Below are 24,096 nucleotides of genomic sequence, written 5' to 3'. Positions count from 1 at the left end.
TTCCAGGAGCAAGCCCAGGAGAGGGCCATGCAGCCGGCACTGCAGAGATCCAGAGACCTCCCCCGCCGCCCGGAGACGCCTAGGGTCCTCGAAGAGGGTTCGGAAGGAACCGAGGAGGTACTCATAGTGATGGGCCGGCATCGCCTGTCCAAGAAGGAGAGGGCCCATCGTCTCCAGAATCAGCTGTGCCTGTACTGTGAGCAGGCCGGGCATTTCACAGGCACCTGCCCGAATAAGCTTGGGAAGTCGGGAAACACTCCAGCCCGAGCCCTGTGAAGGGGGTGGCTCTGGGCCGGTTATCTTCCCTTCCAGACAATCTGCTCTCGGTCCCTGTACTGCTCCGTGGAGAGGGGTTCCAGGGCCAGATGATGGCCTTGCTGGATTCCGGGGCAGGGGGAAACTTCATAGACGCTGAGTTCCTGTCCCAGTTGGGGGGCTCTTCGGTGCCCTGTCAACCAGCTCTCAGGGTTACCTCCATCCAGGGGGACAGTCTTCCCCGGACGATCACCCGAATTACCTCACCCCTGGGTATGCAGGTGGGGGGCGCTTCATCAGGAGGAGTTCCAGTTTCTGGTGCTCTCCCGAGCTATTCACCCGGTGATCCTCGGTCTACCCTGGCTTCGCCTCCACGCCCCGGTTATTGATTGGTCCACCGGGGAGATCGGACAATGGGGTTCCCGTTGCTTCCAGCACTGTCTTCAGCAGGTCAAGCTGCCTGTTCCTGTCTGCTCCGCCCAGCTCCAGACTCCGCAGGGGAGATCGCCTGGACTGCCAGAACAATACCAGGATTTCCGGGATGTATTCAGCGCACAGGCTGCAGACATGCTTCCTCCCCATCGGACTTTTGATTGTGCGATTGACCTGCTTCCAGGAGCCAATCTGCCCAGGGGACGCCTGTACACCTTGTCCCGGGAGGAATCTCAGGCCATGCGAGTTTACGTCCATGAGAACCTACTAAAGGGGTTCATTCGGCCCTCTACCTCGCCAGTAGGGGCCAGCTTCTTCTTTGTGTCCAAGAAGGACGGGTCTCTTTGGCCCTGCATCGATTACCGGGGCCTAAACAAGATCACCATTAAGAACCGGTACCCGCTCCCACTCATCCCAGAGCTGTTTGACCGGTTACAAGGGGCCAAGATTTTCACGAAGTTGGACTTGCGAGGGGCCTATAACCTGGTGCGGATCAGGGAGGGTGACGAGTGGAAGACGGCGTTTAACACCCACGAGGGGCATTTTGAATACCTAGTGATGCCATTCGGTCTCTGCAATGCTCCTGCGGTGTTTCAGAATTTTGTGAACTACATCTTCCAGGATCTGCTATACTTCTCCGTCATAATGTACCTTGACGATATCTTGATTTTCTCGCCCTCATTGCCGCAGCACATCACACACGTGCGCACAGTGTTAAAGCGACTCAGGGAGCACCGGCTATACGCCAAGTTGGAAAAGTGCTCTTTCCACCAGCAGAGACTTCCTTTCCTGGGATACATTGTCTCATCCACCGGGCTGCAGATGGACCCAGATAAGCTGAAGGCGATCCGCAACTGGCCGGTACCCCAGGGTCGTCGGGTTTTACAGAGATTCCTGGGGTTTGCCAATTACTACAGGCAGTTTATCCGGGACTACTCCCTGATCACGGCTCCTCTGACGGCCCTCACTAGGAAGGGGGCTGATGTGAAGAACTGGATGCCGGAGGCTCTCGCTGCTTTCACCACCTTGAAGGACGCCTTCCTTTCTGCCCCGGTACTCCGCAGTCCAGACCCAACCAAGCCGTTCCTGGTAGAGGTGGATACCTCTTCCCTGGGAATGGGGGCTGTACTCTCCCAGACATCCGCATCCAGGAAGAAACATCCCTGCTTCTTTTTCTCCCGCAAGTTCACCCCAGCGGAGCGGAACTACACGGTAGGGGACTGGGAGCTCCTGGCGCTTAAGTTGGCTTTTGAAGAGTGGCGTTACTTGTTGGAGGGAGCAGCACACCCAGTCACGGTAATAACGGATCACAAGAACCTCTTGTACTTGCAGAACGCCACCAGACTGAACCCTCGCCAGGCCCGGTGGTCTTTGTTTTTCGCCCGGTTTGACTTCTGTCTGATCTTCAGGCCGGGCGAGAAGAATGTCCAGGCTGATGCCCTGTCTCGCAGCTTCGAGGCTCCGGAAGACCAGGAGGAGCCCTGCCCAATGCTGAATCCGGCATGTATTCCCTCCATGCCCGGGGCCAGTGCCATTTGCCGTAGGAAGGTGCTGCGCTGGGGGCACGCGTCCGAATTTGCCGGACACTTTGGTTTCCACAAGACCTTACATCTGATCTCCCGATCGTATTGGTGGCCCCGGATGGCGCAGGATGTTCTCCAATACGTGTCTACCTGTCCGGTGTTTGCCCGAACTAAGTCTTCACATCAGAAGCAGTGGGAGCTGATGCAGCCCATGCCGATATCACAGCAGCCTGTCCATGGATTTCATCACCGACCTGCCACCCTCGCAGGGCAATACGGTCATCTGGGTAGTGATCGACCGGTTCTCCAAGATGGCCCACTTCATTCCTATGAAGGCTTTACCCACTGCCGCTACCCTTGCCGCAAACTTCATCACACACATCTTCCGGCTCCATGGACTGCCACAGAGGATCATTAGTGACCGAGGCTCGCAGTTTACCTCGCGCTTCTGGAAAGCTTTGTGTTCAGCTTTTGGGTTACCACTTTATTCTCGTCTGCATATCACCCCCAGACCAATGGTATGGTGGAGCAGGTCAGCCAGACTGTGAAGGCGTTCCTCCGGGCATACTCTAACCAGCGCCAGGATGACTGGTCTACTCTGCTACCCTGGGCTGAATTTGCCTATAATAACAGTCTGCATTCGGCCTCCCGGACGACACCTTTCAGCACCATCTATGGATGCCACCCACGTCTACCTCCGCCAATTTCCCCCGCAGAAGTTCCACCTCAGGTGCAGTCCACAGTCCTTTCCTTTCAGGAAGCTTGGAAGAAGGTCCAGGATCAGCTACGACGGGCAGCGGTCAAGGCCAAGGAGACCTATGACCGTAGAAGACAAGCGGCTCCCACATTCCTGCCAGGAGAAAAAGTATGGTTGAGCACCCGATACCTGAAACTGTGGCTCCCATCTCTGAAGTTTGCTCCCCGGTTCATTGGACCTTTTGTTGTACGATCCAGGATAGGCGCAGTGACTTACCGGTTGCACCTATCCAGCCAACTCCGGGTGCACAATGCCTTTCATGTGTCCCTCCTGAAACCTTTCCGCAGGTCCAAGTGGCATCCTGAACACAAGAAGGTGGCCGTGCCTGAGAGTGATCCAGATCCAGAGTATGAGGTGGATCGCATCCTGGATTCCAAGCGTTGTGGAAGGAAGCTGTACTATCTCCTGGCCTGGAAGCATTTTGGACCGGAGGATAACTCCTGGGAGCCGGCGGCCAATGTGCATGCTCCAGATCTGATCCGGGAGTTCCATGCTCATCATCCTACTAAGCCCAGACCAAACCGGTGAGGGGGAGATCTTTCCGGAGGGGGTACTGTTACGCTCTGCTACACTTCTCCAGGATGGGTCGGTTTCTGTTTCCTAACCCGGCAGCCATCATCTGGCTTGGAGCAAGGACAGCAGCCATCTTGGCTAGCTCAGGAGGGGGCAGCCATCTTGTATACAAGAACAGGAAGTAAGCCCATATTTGGGTGTTGTGCTACTCTGCTGATGGGGGCAGCCATCTTGGAACAGCTGCACATGGTTGAGCCTAATTCTTGCACTATTTAAAGCCCTGTTTCCAGTCCTTCCATGCTTCGGCTTCTATTCGCGTAGAGGTTGTGGTCTTCACCTGTTCCAGTGTTTTCCTGTGTTCCTGACCTTGGATTTATTACTGACTACGCGTTGTGTTGCTGCCTGCCTTGACCTTGGACTGTTTACTGACTATTCTTTGCTCTGCCATTTACGGGCTCTGGACTGTGTTTGTTTGCCCTCCTGTCTGGTCAGTGGTCGTGCAAGCCTGCTGGTTCTGGAAGTCCTGCCGGCCACTCGAACCCAGGGGCTCAACTCCTGGGGGGCAGTGGCTAAGTGCAGGTGAAGCTAGGGGTTGTCTGGCTGCCTGACCGAGTGCGGTGTCACTCCATCTTCGCCGTGCTCAGTCGGGGCACAAGGGCTCACAAATCTCCATTCATAACAGCTCCCGATTGGCCCAGGAGGCCTTTGTATGCAAACCTCATCGAGGGTCTTTTGGCCCAAGGTTCTGTTCCAGTGGAAGATCCAACTCTCTCTGGTCGTATGGCTTGGCTCTTGAAAAGTCAAGATTAAGGAAGAAGGGGTGCCCTGAAGAAGTCATTACTACCCTTCTACAGGCCAGGAAAAGGCTGACTTCAGTGACGTACACTAGAGTTTGGAGAACCTTGAGTTTTGGTGTTCAAAAATGGGTACTCAGCCCTCTCAATCCTCTATAATCCATATTTTCTTGCTTTTTTTTTGCAGGAAGGTTTTTAAAAGGGTTTAGTCTTAAACTCCCTTAAAATGCGAGTAGCAGCTCTTGTATATTTTCGAGGTCGTCTTCAGAATTCTTCCCTAGCAGTACATCTTGAATACTGTATTTCCTAAAGGGAGTCAATCATTTAGATCCTCCAAGACATAGAATTTGCCCCAACTGGAATTTTAACCTTGTTCATCAAGCCCTGCAAAAAGTGACTTTTGGGCCACTTTGAAAGATCTCACTCTTAAGAGTCTTCGAAATCCAAGCCCTTTCATGCAGGGGTTCTTTTCTTAATTTTCTGAAGCTAGGGTGACAACCAAGATGGTGCCTTCCTTTCTCTCAAAGGTGATCTCGGCCTTCCATCTGAAGCAGCCGGTTTATCACCCTTCCTATTGCAGTAAGGTCTATGGAGTGGGCTACAATTCTTTAAAGTTCCTTGATATTTGAAGAATCCTTCTAAAATATTTATAAGTCACCAGTGACTTCAGACACTCTTATCTTTTCATTCTTTTTTTCTGGTCCCAAGAAAGGGTTGCAAGCTGCTAAAGCCACTATTTCTCATTTATTAAATATCCCATTCTCCAAGGACAAGCAGGCATATTTATTCTTACAAGTGGGTGACGCCAACCCGCATTGCCTGGTCTGGGACTTATGACTAGCATAAATAGAGCTTTCTGGAGCACGAGACACGCTCCGCCGCCCATGCACAAGTGCCTTCCTGACCACCATGACAGCACAGTCTCCTCAGTTCTTTTTCTACTGCGGTAAGAAGAGTGGTCTTTTTGCTGCCAATTATCCTCAGTTGATTCAGGAGATTGAGTTAAGAGATGGGATGCACTTTTTCTTACATGGTTTGGTGGAATTACTGCAGCAAAAATGAATATTCTCCCAAGATTAGTGTACTTGTTTCAAGTTTTGACAATTTCGCTTCCTAAAAAACGTATGTCTGGCTTACAACACTGGTTATGTCTGGAATAATACTGCCAGGCTTTCCAGAAATATACACTATAGAGACAGGAAGAGGGGCAGTCTGGATGTCCCTCCCAAACCTGCTACTAAATGGTTCTAGGCATGCTCTTATAAATTGTGGGTGCAGATTGAGCAAGATCAAATGGATGCCTCCAAGCTTACTTGTTTGATGTGGTTTCCCCCTTGCTATAGGCCCCTTTTGGGTGGGGGGGGGGGGGGGGTTGACCTACTGTTAGACAGATTCTACAAATACGGGATAAAATGAGTACTGTGAAAGACTTTCAATTGTCTAGATATACCTCCATAGCTAGAAACCTCCTTTTTCCTCCAGGGCTGGGGTCTGGAGTGTTCTGTAGATAGAGCGCAAAGAGTTTAAGTCTTTCACACCTAGGAACAGCTGCATGAAGACAGTAATGTGGTCCCTTTTGACTCCCTGGCACATACATGTCATTTAGCCCCACATGACAGGTAATTTTATTTGCAACTAACACATTTTTTTTGTCTGATAAGGAGTTTGTGGGGGACAGCATTTTTCTTGAAGTGATTTGTGAATAATTTATGGACACCATGCATCTTGTTTCCTGTTTCTACGGACACTTAAGTGGGAGGAGGAGGAAGGGGAGGATCTCGGGGTTCACTATAAAGAGCCTGATTGGCTTAAAATGGAATCTGCTCTACTAAGGTGTTGAGAGCTGTTAACTTGCAGGAAAATAGTGCCAAAGTTCTATATCGTTGATGCTTGGTTCCAGTCCAGCTTAATGGTCAGTTTCTAGTGGTTCTTCCTACATGTTGGAGGAACTGCGGTGAAAGGAGAACCATGACCCATATTTGGTGGACTTGCCATAAGTTGTGACATTTCTAGAAGTCCCTACAGTACAAGATTCACTTTTGGGTAGGCATAAAGATACCAAGTGATATTCTGGGATTTTTCTGTCAAATAGATCCATTTCAGATATTTCAAAACAGCAAGCAGTGTTTTTACAGTACTGTTTCACTGCATTTAGGTTTGACAGTAGCTAGCTTTTGGAAGCATGTGGAATGTCCACCCCTTCGGGTGTGGTTGGCCAGATTACAGTATATCTGTACAATGAAATGATTGACTGCTGTATGTAATAAGACTTTGTATAACTGGAAAAAGGGCTGGGGCCCTTTTTGAGTAAAGTTCTATAACTTAAATGTTTCTTGAAATGTATTTTCCTTTTGAATGTTGCTTCATCTTAAAGGATACATACCAATGTATACTCCATTGGTTCCCAAACTTTCTCAGGTTACTGGGCCCCTAAGCTGTATATTTCCTCTCGTCTCCCCCCTTGCCCCCACCCCCAACTGCTTTGAGTCCTACATTTACTGATGGGGATGCCCAAGCTCCACTAGCTGAAGAGCTCCACTGTCTGAGGTCCAAACTCCACGATGCTTGTGCAAGCAAATCAGTAGCATGCTTCAGCCATTCAAGCCCTCCTCTCCCCCCTTCCATCCAGCATCTGCCTTCCTTCTCTCTCCCCCCATCCATCCAGCGTATGGCCTCCTTTTCTCTCCCTTACAGCCAGCATATGGCCTCCTTCTCTCGCCCTTCCATCCCTCCCTCTCCCCACTTTCATCCAGCCTCTGCCTTCCCCCTCTCTCCACTTTCATCCAGCCTCTGCTGTGCCCTCCATCTTCCCACTTTCATTTAGCCTCTGCCCTCCTCACGTTCCCCCCTCTGTTCCCACTTTCATCTATCCAGCCCAAGCCCCTTCTCTGTTTCTCCCCCTAATCCAGCATCTGCCTCCTTTCTGTTCCCGCTGTTCCCCCCCACCCCTCACCCATCCCTGCCACTGCTGCTTTTCTAGATGGACAGCAGTAATGGCAAAACAAGCTGCAACCACGTGGGACCGGACTGTCCATACACGCGGCTGCCAGCTGTGCCCCAGAACAGGAAGCGATGGGGAAGGATCATCAGCTGCGTGTAGGAAGAGTCCGGTGCCACGTGGCTGCAGCTTGTTTTTCTGCTGCTGCTCATCTAGAAAAGAGGCAGGGATTGGGGGGGGGGGGGGGGGGGAGTGGCGACAGAGAGGTGGCAAACTCTGGATTGGTTGGGATTTTTGGTGGCTCCTCAGAGTACGCTGTGGCACAGTTTGGGAATCACAGGTATACCGTTGGGTGGTCTTGATTCAGTTGTTCTGTCTCCCATCCTTTTTTTTTGGGGGGGGGGGGGGGTTGGAGGATGTGGGGAACATGATGGTTCTTTTTCTTTTTTAGGTTGAGGGTTGTTGTAGGGGGTCCTTAGTTGGGAGGCATAAGGATAAATCAAGAAATCAGAGGAGAATTACTTGTGCATTTGTACCTTGGCAATTTGTTATTTCTATGAAGCGGTTGTACATCCATGGACGGTTCTTGTGCTCTGTAGCGTTTGATGGTTTTTGTATGGATTGCTCCTGTATCCTGTTTGTTTTGGAACCACTGTGTTTGATTTTGATAAAAATTTTCAAAATTTTTTTTTTTTACAAATTAAGGGCCCTGTTTACTAAGCCGTGCTATATAGGCACGCTATCATTTTTAGCGTGCACTAACACTAGAGACACCCATAAGCATATATGGGCATTTAGTACATGCCAACAACGCTAGTGCACCTTAGTAAACAGGGCCCTAAATAAATAATAATAAGAAGAAAGATTATAATAGAAACCAGGAGTGAGTTATCAAAAGATCTCAGTAGGTTAAAAGAATTTGTTACAGAGTCAGATAACATCTTATACATGGATTCTAGTGGTCAAATTTTAATTGCACACAGTTTGTATGAGAAGTACCAAGATACAAATAGGTCAATATTCAGCAACAGTGGCCATCATATATGTTAAAATGAGAACTAGGTGGCAGCACAATGTGGTCACCATTGCTGGATATATACATAGCTATGCAGTTATAATTTTTCAATAAAAATGTTTGAAATTAAACTCATATATAGATAAAATGATCAGAATTTCAAACGTTTAACATTGTATTCCCCAAATCTCTCCCCCACCCCTTTCCCCATTAACTCATTGAACCGACTCACATATATCAACAGCCTTGGTTCTTATGGCCTTCTGGCGCCATAAAACAAGTCAGTCAATCTCCCCCCTCTCCTATCCCACCCCAGGGATAACCAGCTCTTCTGGTTATCATAATGTATTCAAAATTAAGCATCTCCCTTTTGGGTTTAGGGTTTGTATATATGAGTCCCATATTTTCAAAAAGTTCTTTTTGCGTTTAAGGGAATCTCAGGCATTTCTCGCCTCCTATGTAAGAACAAGTAGAGTTGGTTCCTTCATTTCCAGTAAGCTGGCGGATTAGACAGTGTCCAAGATGGCAGGATGCATTTCCTAGTTTTGTATCATTCCCTTGAAAAATAGCTATGCAGTTTAATTTAGGCCAGAAAAAAAGCTGACAAACTATATAGCTATGTGGATGTTGGTTGAATGTCACAGTCATCCAGTGGGGTGTTTTGCCCTTGCTGTACCCTAATTCTGCACCAGCATTATCTGTAGTGTAGTGCGGCACCTAACATATAAGTCGTTTTGAATATTGAACTCGGGATTCTTTCAGTACAGTTTCAGGTGAAGAAGCACTCTTTCACATCTCACCCAAGACATACTACCTTTTTTTCACTCTAAATTTTTTATTATAACAAATTTGTAACAATCAATCTCACGGAGAGCACATCCTGCTCACATTTGCCCACGCAAATGTTATATTTCCTTACAATCCACTAATTATATTTTCTTTGACCCAGGGAAGCTTTTGGAATTTATTTCAATTAAAGAGGTAGTGTGAATATCTTTTTGAGATGCTTACTCGGCTGCGCTAACTTTAATTCCTTCCATGTTTAGAATAACTGTATAATTATTCCTTATAATTCATTAAAATATTTTGTAATTTTCCTTGTTCTTGGATCACCAATTGTGGACTAAATTTAATTTAGATAATTGCCTAAATATGATATAATTTACTGATTTGTATTTTTTCCCTATATTCCTGATTTATGTTATTGCATAAATGTAAAGTTGAAAAATTCATAAATAAAAAATAAAAAAAAACATTTGCCCACATAGGGGCCCATAAATCATGAACTACTACATCTGGAACTAACTTATCTATTATATATACTACTCCAAACTCATGACATCAAAATAGTCCCATAAACAGTGTTCACTATCCAACTAAACCGTGCACTCCTAGTATACATCATCCCCTTTCCCACCCCTCTTCCCATCTCTAACCCCAAGTCAACTGAAGAACGTCCCCTGGTTCTTTGGGGCTCTCTCTCTCCCCCCTCCCCTCCCTCCACCTGCCCCCCTCCTATAATCCTCCACAACCCTAAATGTGTTAGTCTGTGTTGTAATCTAGTACCCACCCTTATTCCGCAATACCTCCTCCCTACGGTATGCCATTATATGCTCCATTTGTATTAACTGACCCAATTTGCATTTCCAGTCATCCAATGTCAGGGGGGGGGGGGGTCTACCCTCTTCCAATACTGTGCTATTAAACACTTAGCTGCTGCCAACCACAAATGTAACCATTTACGCTTCTCCCTCTCATTATTTAGGCCAAGAGGCACACCAAAGGACTGCACACTAAAGACGATCCAATCAACTTTACTAATGCTTTCATTACAGCATGCCAGAAGGGTACAACCTTGGAGTAAGCCCACCATATATGTATAAAGGAACCCCTTTGTGAATTGCACCTCCAACATAGGTCTGATGTACCAGGGTACATCTGCTTCAATCTCTCAAGTGTGTAATACCATCTGGACAAAACTTTGTACGCATTTTCCTGCACCAAAACAGATACCAAAGCTTTTGGAACCTCCCCACAAATAACTTACAACTCCCGATCAGAAAAGTGACAATTTAAATCTTCCTCCCAAGCCCTCTGAAAACCAAATGGTCTGGGATCACAACCCCTAAAATTTATATATCACTGATATTGGTCTGGGAACCTTCCTTAACAATAGCCACAGATTTTCCAGACTTTCCGTCTCCTGCCCCCCCTCCAACCCAACGTCCCCACAAAATGTTGAATCTGTATATAGGGAAAAATGTCCCCCCCCCCCAAGCAAACTATACATGGAGCACAGCGTATCAAAACTCTTCACCCTCCCCCCCTGCAGCACATCACGGAAATTCACAATGCCCGCTTGCTCCCACCGCACAAAAATGGCATTTTCTCTCCCTGCCCCAAATTTTAGTTCCCATCTCAAAGGCGCCAGTGTTGATACCCTCTCAGTCTGTCCCCATCTCCTCCGCACTTCTCCCCACATTCCACCCAATGGTCGTACTATGGATTCTGTTATCCCAGCCAAGATCACCCCCACTCCTTCAGTAGTCCACAAGTATGAGCTCATCGGCCTGTGTGGGCTATACGATTGTTCCAACTGGCTCGCAGGCTTAGTTATCCCCCTCTTCATAATCATCCTCAGTTGGACAGCAACTGTAATCCGTTGGGTTGGTCGTGAGCCCTTGGGCCCTGGTCGAGGCCAGCAGGGCGCCGACCCAGGCCAAGGGGAGACCGACCCACCACCGCACACCCCAGCTACACAATACCCCCTAAGCTACCCCTCCCCACAGTCCCTCAGGAAGAAGGGAAATAGGCATACAGGCGGGCCTCGCGGCCGAACCGGAACCCACGCAGACAGAGCCACTCGTGCGAGCCTCACGGCTGAACTGGAACCCAATCACACACAGGGAGGGGTGAAAGAACCCAGAGGGCCCCAAGAGGCCAGACACGCGCTGAAAACTAGCAATAGGGCAGAGGGGGAAACAAAGGACCAGAGCGGGCCACGCCCACGCAGGGGACTAGCGCAGGACAGGGAAACTAACACAGCAACCCCCCCCACCAGGGTAGGAACCCCAGGCAGAAACCAGAGGAACCAAACACAAAAGGAAGGCAGAAAGCCTTTGCCTCAACCCCACTGTAGACAGAGGCACCCAGAACACAAAGGGTTAAGCTTGTAGAGCCAGCAGAGAGAGAGTGCCATAAATCAACAAACAATCAGAGGGAGTGAGGCCCATCCAAACAAACACATAGGCAGAGGCAGGAATACAATACACACAGTACACAAAGGGTTAAACTCACTGAGCCAGCAGGCCGGGACACTGGGAAGAGAAATCTTTAAAACAAACAAACAAAGGAGAACGCTCTCACTCAGCCCAGAGCCCTGGAGGCTGAGCAACCCAGCCCCCACTAAACAAACGAGCAGCTGACCCTGATTACAGAGCTACGCATACACACACAAACCCAGCAGCAGCTAACCCAGAGGGAAGGAAAAGAATACTCTAAATCAACACAGATCCCTGTCAGAACCTAGAGCACGTTCTGAGAGAAACCTATCAGGCTTTCCTGTTACCACCAAATAAGTAACGCAAAAGCAGAGAAACTCTTCAGCTGCAGGCTAAAGTACTATCCCCTGACGTCAGCACAACTCCTGGCAGCCAATCAGAAAAGACGTCCCCCCTCCCCCTCAGCCAAACCGGCAGAATCATAACATCACCCCCCCTTCAAGGGCCCCCCCTACCCCGTCCACGAGGTTTAGGTTTGTGAGGGAAAAGGCGATGGAACCGTCTGACTAGGACTGGCGCGTGGACATGAGTAGCGTCCTCCCAGGAGTTGTCTGCCGGTCCATATCCCTTCCATGCAATGAGATACTGAAGATGTCCCCGGAAGCGCCTTGCATCCAAGACATCCCGGACTTCGTATTCCCCCTGGGAGGCTGAGATGGCTGGACTAGCAGGCAACGCGGGCAAAGCCCCTTTTCTCAGAATCACAGGCTTCAGCAAGGACACATGAAAGGTGTTATGTACCCGTAATGTAGGTGGTAACTTTAGCTGATAACAGACCCGATTCACTTGCCTCACAATGGGATACGGGCCCACAAATCGAGGTGCAAAGCGGGAGGAGGGAATCTTCAGACGAAGATTACGCGTGGACAACCACACCAAGTCGCCAGGCTGGAAGTGTGGTTCCACTCTGCGAGACCGATCCGCTTGGCGTTTCATACGAGCAGAGGTCACTCGCAGCGCTTTCTGAACTGATGACCAAATTGCTTGGAGCGAGGTCACCGCATCGGCCGCTGCCGGGACATCCAAGTTGGTTTTCAAGGGGGCTGGTATCCGCGGGTGTCGTCCATATACGATGTAAAAGGGCGAAGCGCCCGTGGCCGAGCTCACTCGGTTGTTATGAGCGAATTCTGTCCAAGGCAGCAGCTGACTCCAGTTGTTGTGGTGCTCATTGACATACATCCGTAGGAACTGCTTCAAGCATTGGTTCACTCGTTCGGTTTGGCCATTGGATTGTGGGTGATATCCCGACGAAAAGTTCAGCTTTACTTCAAGGGCCCGATTCAGGGCTCTCCAGAACTTTGAGACAAACTGTACTCCTCGATCAGAGGTAATAGATTCTGGCAGACCATGGAGACGAAAAATAGAGCTGATGAAATACTGTGCCAGCTTCACCGCCGAAGGAAGGGTAGGCATGGGTATGAAGTGGGCCATTTTAGAAAACCGGTCCACCACTACCAAGACAACTGTGTGCCCTTCAGAGTTAGGCAGATCCGTAACAAAGTCCATGGCAATGTGGGTCCACGGTCTCTCAGGTACCGGTAAAGGCATCAGCAACCCCTGGGGTCTCCGACGGTCAGCCTTATGCTGGGCGCACTCAGGACACGCAGCCACAAACTCCTGCACATCCCGATCAAGTGAAGGCCACCAATACTGCTGGGAGATGAACCGCTTGGTTCCCAGGATCCCGGGATGTCCTGCCATTCGAGAGGCATGCCCCCATTGGAGTGTCTTTTCTCTCAGCCGGGGTGGCACAAAGGTCATACCTGCAGGTACTGCTAGCGTCATCGCGGGCACAATGACATCAGGTTTAATTACATACTGCAGGGGTTCTTCCTCCAGGTCAGCCTCCATGGACCTGGAGAGGGCATCTGCCTTGATGTTCTTCTCCGCTGGACGATAGGTCAGAATGAAATCAAAGCGGGAGAAGAATAGTGCCCACCGGGCCTGGCGAGGATTCAGCCTTCTCGCTTCTCGTAAATAAGTCAGGTTTTTATGGTCCGTGAACACCGTGAAGGGCTCCTGTGCCCCTTCCAGCAGATGACGCCATTCTTCCAGGGCCAATTTAATGGCTAATAGCTCCTGATCCCCGATGGCATAATTCTTCTCGGCAGGGGTATACTTTTTAGAGAAGAATGCACATGGGAGAAGTTTCCCACTGGGGTGGGCCTGGGACAGCACTGCTCCTACGCCAACCGATGATGCATCCACTTCCACGAAAAATTTATTTGTTGGGTTGGGATGGCGCAACACTGGAGCTCCAACAAATGCCTGTTTCAGATTCTCAAAGGCCTGACACGCCTCAGGCGACCAGTTGCGAACTTCAGCGTTCTTCTTAGTCAAGGCAGTAAGAGGGGCAGTCAGGGACGAGTAATTCCAAATAAACTGCCTATAGTAGTTTGCAAAACCTAAGAAGCGCTGTAGAGCCTTACGCCCCGTAGGTTGCTGCCAGTGCAGGATGGCTGTCAGCTTACTGGGGTCCATACGCAGCCCGTGGTTAGAAATGATGTACCCCAGGAAGAGCAGTTCGGAGCGATGGAATTCACATTTTTCCAATTTCACATAGAGGTGGTTCTCCCTCAACCGCTGCAATACGGTCTTCAGGTGCTCCTGGTGCTCTTCCTCAGCCCTTGAAAAAATCAAAATATCGTCCAAGTAGACCATCACAAACTTATACAGGAGATCCCTGAAGATGTCATTCATGAAGGCTTGGAAGACGGCTGGAGCATTAGCAAGTCCAAAGGGCATTACCAGATATTCATAATGCCCGTCGCGGGTGTTAAACGCCGTCTTCCACTCATCCCCCTCCTTGATCCGCACAAGGTTGTAGGCCCCCCTGAGATCGAGCTTGGAGAAGATCTGGGCCCCCTGGAGGCGGTCAAACATCTCAGAAATCAAGGGAAGGGGGTATTTGTCCTTCCGCGTGATGGCATTGAGTCCCCTGTAGTCAATACAGGGGCGCAACCCCCCATCCTTCTCCACGAAGAAGAATCCAGCCCCCGCGGGTGATTTAGAGGGCCGGATGAAGCCTCGAGCTAGGTTCTCTCGAATATACTGGGACATGGCTTCCGTCTCTGGCCGGGATAGGGGGTATACGCGGCCACGGGGAGGTTCAGTGCCAGGTAGTAGCTCTATGGCACAGTCATAGGAGCGATGAGGAGGCAGAATCTCCGCTTGCTGTTTGGAAAAAACATCTCCAAAGGATCTGTAGGGCCCCGGTAACATAACATTGGCTCGATCCAAAGGAAGCGTCACTGGGGCTGGCGAGACCTTATCCAAACAGACCTTCTGGCAGCCCGGGCCCCACGCCGTCAATTCACCCCGGGCCCAATCAATGCAAGGGTTATGCAGGCGAAGCCAGGGTAATCCCAGGATTATGGCCTCAGTGGCCGATGGAAGGACGTAGAAGGAGATAATTTCTTTGTGTAAGACTCCTACCCGTATGGTCATAGGCACGGTTCTGGAGTGGAGAACTCCCCGAACCAGTCCCCAAGCCGCTGAGACAGTGATGGACTGAGGTAACTCCATGGTAGGAATTTGATGAACCCGCACCAGGTCCGCGCTGATAAAGTTGCCTCCCGCCCCCGAGTCAACTAGCGCCTCAAAACAAGGGGTATCCTTAATCGCCAGTAGAACTGGCACCAAAACCTGCATCCAAGGGGAGAAGGACTTTGGCCCTGACCCGGTCTCCCTAGCCGGTATACAGGGCTGCTGGGTTTCCCGACTTCTTTCTCTTAGGGCACTCACGGACCAAGTGCCCTTCACTCCACAATGCAGGCACAGCCCCTTAGAGCGTCTCCGCTGTCTCTCCTGGGCCGCCCGGCAACCTGCATAGGTTCCAACCCATCGGGCACACCCACGACGGGGAAGCAGGGCTCTTGTGCGAGCTCCTCGAGTTAGCCCCTGCAACCTGCTGACCAGCGCGACGTTCACAGGCCCGCTCCCTGAACGGATGTCCACCTGGATGCAGAGACGGATGAGGTCATTCAGATCTGAGGCAGCTCCGGCCTGTGGAGTTCGTCCTTAATGTTGGCCGAGACCCCATGCCAAAATACCGCAGTCAGCTTGGGTAATTCCTGAGGCAGCCATGGGCAAAGAAAGTGGTAACTCTGAGAAATTATATACATAAGGAAATGATATTAAAAGCTTGAAGTTTGAATTCTAACTTTTTACCTTGCAACTAAAGTGAAGAAATGCCAGATGGTTCATATTATTTCAATGTCTAGCTTGCCGAGCAAAAGGTTAAAAGGTCAGAGACAGGAATTTCTTTCACCCTTGTGAGTGATGGATTGCTAAATGCTGGCACAGCTGTAAAGTATTATGAATGAACAAAGGGAATGAGCCAGACATATGACATACTGTAGTTTAAAGCTGAAATAATTTCAGAAGTTCTTGATATGTAGATTTTGTTATAAGGAGATAAGCTTAGATATAGATAGAGACCATTATAAGTATGTAGAATATGTCTTATAAGGATGCTTACTTTAGAATATGCTGTATTCTGTGTAAATTAATAAGTTTTGTGTCTGTGTAGAATGTCTGTTAAATTCTGTATTACTCTTTGTCTGCAGTGAAGAGGCCAACATGTGTTTTGAGTTTTCTGTGGTCTTAGCTAGTTCTGTGAAGGAAGCTGATAGGTGAAAAAGGTCAGACTAGTCAGCTCTCTTCTCCTTGATTAATTATAGGTAAAATGTAGAAATGGTCTTGAAAGTAATAACCTGATATGTATGCTATTAAGTAGATTGGCCCTTGACCCTTTAATGAATGCCAGAGTTAGTTAGCAGTTATTACTAGGAATATGAGAATAATAAATGTAAGAATATCCATTATCCTCTAAGGGAACCCAGTTTAAGCTATAGATGAGAAATCAATCATAATAACATGCAGGAGTTCTGGAGACCAAATGTCTGGTGTAAGGGGCCCCAGGTCACAGGTCAGTTTAGGATGTCTGGAACCTATGTAACTGATATTTGTATAGAACTGATTGGTTGAGGCAAGGTAATCAATCTATTCCTTAACCAATTGGAGAGTAAGGGGGCTAGGCTAGGCTAGATAGAACTGTATTTAAGTGGGAGAAGAAGCAGTTTACGTCAGAAGGAGCTCAGAAGAAAGAGAAGGACAGAAGGAGCTCAGAAGAAAGAGAAGGACAGAAGGAACAGACAGAAGAAGGAGAAGACAGCATAAGAAGAGAAGCAGCTGAGACAGAAGCCACAAAGACACAGAGAGCTGAGAGAGAGACAAAGAGAGCTGAGAAAGAGAAGAAGAGACTTAATGCTGATGTTCTACTTTGTTTGCTGGCAAATAAAGAAGATTTCTCTCTCATTCTGGTGTGCTGTCTGACTCCTGAAGTATCATAAATTTATGCATCAATTCCTGCAACAATTCTTGGTGGCAGCGGTGGGATCCTGAATCCTGCATTAATCCCAGCACCCAACTGACTGGAGAACATTCGCCGGGTATGTATTCTGTATTCTGTATTATAATTCTAGCTAGAAAGTTGTAAACCAGCCCCTCAAAAATTGGGGGAAGGAGAGCCTGATCAACTCTCAGCGAAGGCCCTAGTACCTTCTAGTCTAGTGGAGATTAGAAGCGAAACCGCTTAAGCTTATCTGTATCTGAGAAATCTGAAATTGTTGGGTGGGATTTTCTGTATGGAATGTGTGATGCGTGAATGATTAACTGAGTGCGGACTTCTTATAGCTGCGTTTCCAGTTAACGCGAGTTCAATTGGCCAGCGACGGAAGGAAGCGATTGCTGTCTGTCTACCTAGTGTCTCGAGAGTGCGGACCCCTTACTGCACTTTCAAAAATTCCCTCCCCCTTTGTGTGTTGTAACTGTAAGCATTATGGGTGGGACATCATCTAGACAAATTGCTACCCCCCTAGATTGTATGCTTAAGAATTTTAAAAAAGGATTTTTAATTAATGACTATGGACAGACTTTAAGCTCAAGTACTCTAAGAACCTTGTGTGAAGTTGAGTGGCCATCTATGGGAGTGGGGTGGCCCCCTAGTGGCAGCTTAGATATTGAAGTAATCCGGAAGGTCTACAGCATAGTTGTAGGAGAACCAGAATATTCTGAACAACTCCCTTATATAGATTCCTGGGACAGCCTTGTGACTGACCCTCCCTCTTGGTTGAAAACTTATATGGGATCCCCAGTAAAATTCATGTTAGGCCGTGCTCAAAGAAAGATTAGAAAATCTAAACTAGAAGAGGGAAAGAGCCCTAGGAAGCCTACCACCCAATCGGTGGCTTCCGCACCTACCCTGTCTGAGAAACCCATACTCTCTGATGACCCCTCAGACCTTGAGCCACCACCTTATGGCCCATTGTTGGGGTTCCGTGCCGCCCCTAGAGATCCACGCCGCCCAGCCCAAGCTTCTCCAGTACAGGCTTCTCCGGATAGTTCCTCCCCCACTGTGCGAACCCCACCACATCCTAGGTTGGACTTTTCAGCTAGTCTCTACCCTCCTCTGCCACATCCTTCCCTGTTAACCTCCGAAGACCCGCTTTGGGCTCCACTCCCTGACTCCTCAACTCCTGACAGCCCAGCCTCTCCCTCTAGTACCCCTACCCACTCATTAGGGGCCCGGCATCCCTTTCAATGGACTGACTCACCTGTGACCACCTCTCAGTCTATGATACCCCTCCCCATCCCTCAGGGTTTCAACCTACCTCCCTGAATGGGTTAGACCTGCTGCAATCACCTTTGAGCATGATAGGAGGGGTAGCTCCTAGCTCTACCTCAGATTCCATTCCCACCTCCTCGAGAGTTCTGCCACTCCGTCAGGTAACTACCACTCGACGGGATCCTAATAATCAGGGTCAGGTTATACAAGGCACAGGCCTATCAGTATGTACCCTTCACAACCACCGATCTCCTGAATTGGAAGACGCCATTACCCCTCTTATACTGAAAAGCCTCAGGCAGTGGTGGACCTAGTGGCTAGCATTATGGCCACCCATAACCCAACCTGGACTGATTGTCAACAACTTCTCCTGACCCTCTTCACAACTGAGGAGAGGCGGAAGATTTTGCAAATGCTGAGGCCATCACCGCGAGCGCGTGCCCCGAGGGGACACAGAACCTAGAGGAATGGGTTAGAGCTCGGTTTCCTCGCGCAGCTCCAGTTTGGGATCCAAATAATGAGCAGCACTATGAACTGTTGTCTGGCTATTGCCGGACTTGCTGGAAGGTATGAGGAAAGGCATAAAGAGGCCCATTAATCTGGCAAAGGTCTCTGAAATTCTCCCAAGGGGCAGCTGAATCCCCTGGGGCCTTTTAGAGCGACTAATTGAAGCCTACAGAACATACACCCCATTTGAATCCTGAAGCCGAGAAAACCAGAGAATGGTGAATAGCGCATTGGTGGCCCAGAGTATGCCAGATATCCGGAAGAAGTTGCAGCGTCAGGAGGGATTCGCAGGGATGAATACCACCCAGCTAATTGAGATCGCAACTAAGGTTTTCATTAATAGAGATCAGGAGGTGCGTCGAGAGGCTGACCGGAAGATGCAGAAGAAGGCCGACCTTTTAGCGGCAGCCATTACTAATTCCACCCTTAATCGAGGTCGACCTCTAGCTAATGGGAAGCCAAAGTGGGACCCCGGACCACCAGCCAGGCCCCGAGATTCCTTCAATCAATCCCGGCCAAGGGGGGAGAATCCCAGACCAAGATTGGAGAGGGATCAGTGTGCCTACTGTAAGGAAAGAGGGCACTGGAAAGATGAATGCCCCCAGAGGCGCCAGGGACTGAGAAGGGGACCAGGAGATCGAGGAAGCCGAGGCCGAGTTCGAGAGGGAAGATATGAGCCTCCTGAATCTGACATCATCGGGATAGCCGAGATGGCAGAATGGGACGAATAGGACAGACCGGGTTCCTACAAACTGGGCTCCCAGGAACCTATGGTCAAGTTAACTATAGGGAGCCGCTCAATTCCATTCATGATTGATACAGGAGCTGAACATTCTGTTGTGACGGAGCGATTAGCGCCTGTGTCTGGAAAAACTGTCCGAGTGGTGGGAGCCACGGGGGTGCAGAACCGGAGGCCCTTCCTGACGACCCGTAGATGCCAGTTAGGCTCACACACAGTCACTCATGAATTCCTGTATATGCCAGACTGTCCAATCCCTTTGTTAGGTCGAGACCTGCTGTCCAAGCTTAGGGCCCAAATTTCCTTTGACTCTGATGGCCAGACTTCGGTCTCCTTTCGGCCCCCGATATCCAGCCCTAAGGGTATATTGAGTTTCTGCTGCCCCCTTGAAGAAGAATGGCGGCTGCATCAGTCGCAGGGCCAAGTTGACCTACCCCTGGCGGACAGCTTTCAGGTCAGTGGGGTATGGGCAGAAGATAATCCCCCAGGGTTGGCCCGAAATATTCCTCCTGTCCATGTAGACTTACTTCCAAGTGCCCGGCCAATCCATCTTCGCCAATACCCAATTCCCAGAAAGGCTCTGGAAGGGATCCAAGCACACCTGAATCGTCTGTTATCCCATGGAATTATTCGACCTTGTCAGTCTCCATGGAATACGCCACTGTTGCCAGTTCAGAAGCCAGGGACTGAGGACTACCGGCCAGTCCAAGATTTACGGGTGGTTAACAAATCCACTATCTCATTACACCCTGTAGTGCCTAATCCATATGTCCTGCTAGGATTGATACCTTCTGGAGCTACCCATTTCACGACACTAGATCTAAAAGATGCCTTCTTTTGTATTCGGGTGGCCCCCGCCAGTCAACTGCTTTTTGCCTTTCAATGGGAAAACCCAGTAACAGGAAGGAAGCTTCAGTATACATGGACCCGCCTGCCACAGGGGTTCAAGAACTCCCCCACCATTTTTGGGACTGCCCTAGGACAAGACCTTAAGACTTTTAAATCTGAGCCTTCCAGGCGAGTTTTACTCCAGTATGTAGATGACCTCCTGATTGCAGCAGTGACTCAGGAAGAGTGTTTTGAGGCTACCAGAGAATTGCTGGAGCTACTCTTGGATGCAGGCTATAAGGTCTCACGCTCAAAGGCCCAACTTTGTCAGTCAGAAGTGAAGTATCTGGGCTTTTGTATTTCCCAGGGAAGTCGGAGACTGGATGTCAGTAGGAAGCAAGCAGTTGCTGCAATTCCCCAACCCAAGTCCAGAAGAGAAGTTAGGGAATTTCTGGGAGCAGCCGGATTCTGCAGAATTTGGATTCCAAATTTTGCACTGATGGTGAAACCCCTTTACCAAGCCACAAAGGGGGGTGAAAAGGAACCATTTGAATGGGGACCTACTGCTCAACAATCCTTCATTGCCATAAACAAAACGCCCTACTCCAAGCCCCTGCGTTAGGCCTTCCTGATGTGGAGAAACCTTTCTCACTGTATGTCCATGAGCGACAGGGGGTTGCTCTGGGTGTGCTGACCCAGATGATGGGATCCTGGCAGAGGCCTGTTGCATACCTGTCTAAACAGCTGGATGGAGTGGCTAAAGGATGGCCAGCCTGCATGAGGGCCATTGCAGCAACAGCCTTACTGGTCCAGGAAGCTGACAAGCTGACCTTGGGGCAAGAACTGGTTGTTAAAGTCCCCCACACAGTTCTTACCCTCATGGAGTATAAGGGCAACCACTGGTTTACAAATAACCGCATGGTTAAGTACCAAGCTAGCTTGTGTGAGAATCCACGGATACACCTGGCAACAGTGGCTACATTTAATCCCGCCACTCTTTTGCCAGCATCTGAGGGACCTCCGGATCATGACTGTATCCAAACCATGGATGAAGTGTACTCCAGTCGACCAGATCTTAAAGATGTTCCTTGGAGGGACCCAGATGTAATTTATTTCACAGATGGAAGCAGTTATGTGGAGAACTCCAAGCGATTGGCAGGCTATGCTGTGGTGACAGAAGACAAGGTGATAGAAGCAAGAGCCCTGCCCCAAGGAACTTCAGCCCAGAAAGCAGAACTTGTGGCCCTCATACGAGCTCTGGAGCTAGCAGCAGGACTGGTAACCAACATTTATACTGATTCCAAGTATGCCTTCACAACTCTACATGCTCATGGAGCTTTGTATAAGGAAAAGGGACTCATAAATGCTGCAGGCCAACCTGTTAAGTATGGACCCGAAATACTTCAGCTGCTAGAGGCTGTGTGGGCCCCTAAGAAGGTAGCTGTTATTCACTGCAGGGGACACCAAAGGATAGATACTCCAGTGGCCCGAGGGAACCGCCATGCTGATCGGGTGGCCAAGGAAGCTGCTCGAGGACCCCCAGCAAGTACTGTGACTCCCCTGTTCCAAATTCGACTGCAAGAATGGACACCTATGTATACCCAAATGGAAGAGAAATGGGCTCAAGAGGAAGGTGCAGTAAGGAGACCTGATGGCTGGTTACATCTCCCTGATACCAGAGTTCTGGTGCCACGCCACCTAGCTTGGCCTGTAGTGTCTCAAGCTCATGACCTATCACACTTAGGGAAAACAGCACTAGCCCGCCTACTCAGTCGAGTAGTGGTGCTGGAAGGATTGGATAGTCTGGTTGCCACTGCCTCTGCCCGATGTACTCTCTGTGCCCAGAATAATGCCCGTCAGGGACCTCGTATTCCACCAGGAGTTCAGTCTAGAGGACTAACACCTTTTGAGTCCCTAGTTATAGACTTCACAGAAATGCCCAGGAGCGGTAGGCTCCGATACCTCTTGGTCATGGTCTGTACCTTTTCTGGGTGGGTGGAAGCATATCCTACAGTTACTGAGAAAGCCACAGAAGTAGCTCGAGCCCTCCTTAGGGATGTCATCCCCAGGTATGGACTGCCCCTTGCCATAGGTTCAGATAATGGGCCCGCCTTTGTTGAAGCTACACTTCAGGCCCTGTCCCGCGCATTGCGCATTACCTGGAAATTGCATTGTGCCTATCGTCCCCAGAGTTCAGGGCAGGTTGAGCGGGCAAATAGAACCTTGAAAAATAGCCTAGCAAAGATTTGTCAGGAAACCCAACTGAAATGGCCACAGGCACTGCCACTAGCCCTCTTCCGCCTCCGATGCACTCCAACTAAAGGAACAGCCCTCTCTCCCTTTGAAATTGTGTATGGGAAGCCCCCAGCCATTTTGCAGGGAATTAAGGGAGACATAGGGATTTTAGGGTCTGCCCAGGTACAGGAGCAGGTAGCCCTCTTGGGCAAGATAATTTCTGAGCTTCAGTCTTATGTGAGAGAAATAAACCCTGTCCCCTTCCAGGCTCAGGTACATTCCTTCCTGCCAGGGGATAGAGTTTGAGTGAAAGACTGGAGGCTCCAGCCTTTGGGGCCCCGATGGAAAGGACCTTTTACTGTTTTGCTTTCTACCCCTGCAGCTGTGAAGGTCGCAGGGATTACTCCATGGGTCCATTGGTCTCGAATTAAGTCTGCTGATCAGACTGAGCCCAGCACGGATCAGACGGAGCCTAGACAGTGGAGAGCAGAAAGTGATCCAGCGGAGCCATTGAAGTTGCGCTTGACCCGAACCAAAGAATCTACTAGCTGAAAAGAAGGGTCAACTGCATACTGCAGGAGCTGCTGAACTTCGGCTTCACACTGAGACTCTTTCTTGCCCAGATTCTGGCTTTCTTGGAATTTGAAAGCTTGATCCTTGTCAGTTGAGGGTCTATCCCAACTGGTATAAGAACTCAAAGACTGAGAACATTATATGAGAGTAATCTGTGATTAGCACAGACTGTTGAAATATTATTGCTTAATTAGTTTACTGTATTTGTTTTAGATTAGGAAGAAAGAAAATGTTAGTAGTTTGGATGCTTTTGTTGTTTTCTACTCCTTGCCTCCTTGTTCCTAAAACCCCAACTCGTTCCAACCTTTGGTTACACTCTGTCCAGGAACTAATTAGTCAGGCAAAGATTACTTCCCCTTGTATTGTGTGTTCCCGATTTTCTCCTTATACTACAGATGTCCCAGCTGTTCCTGTTCCTGTGCAGCTCCCAGCTCTTATACCTCCCTACTTTTCGAGTTCAGGCCCTTGGAGCCAGGATTATACTTGGTGGTCCTTTTATAATGCTACTTCCCCCTCTGACTCTTCTCTAAGGCCAGTTTTTACGTCTCCCTATCCAGCTTCTGGAGTGTTTTGTTTAACAAGAGACATCTCAACTGTTCTTCCCATTCCCTGTAACTATACTAATGTTCTCCCAGAGAAGGAGGAACCTGTGTGGGTAGTTTCTCCAGGTACTCCTATGTGCCCTACTACCATACCTGTAGATTATGACCAAGGTGATTATCTGGCTCCTAACTATACTACTGAGAAGACTATAGTGTCCCATCCTATTTTCTACTTTCATAAGTCCCCGGGGTATGAAGGGGTTGCATCATATGAGCGGTCTGTCACAATTGGGGATTGGCACCTATGGTGTACAAAGTCTCCATTTCTTCTTCGTTCCCCCTGGGATAGGGGCTCGCATTATGGGCATCCTAATCTCCATCCTGTGCCTACATTTATTGGGAACTTTCGTCGCCTTCTCCTTGGTCATTACTGGCTCTGTGATAATGTCCTCCACATGATTCTTCCCCCCACATATGATTTTTGTGTATTGGTAACCTTGAATTATTTTCCTAAAGTTATTCCTCTTCTCAAGCCA

The sequence above is a fragment of the Microcaecilia unicolor genome, chromosome 3, assembly GCF_901765095.1.
Source record: "Microcaecilia unicolor chromosome 3, aMicUni1.1, whole genome shotgun sequence".
NCBI classification, from domain to species: Eukaryota; Metazoa; Chordata; class Amphibia; order Gymnophiona; family Siphonopidae; genus Microcaecilia; species Microcaecilia unicolor.
The sequence above is the reverse complement of the archived record's forward strand: the minus strand, read 5'-3'. Positions refer to the sequence as shown.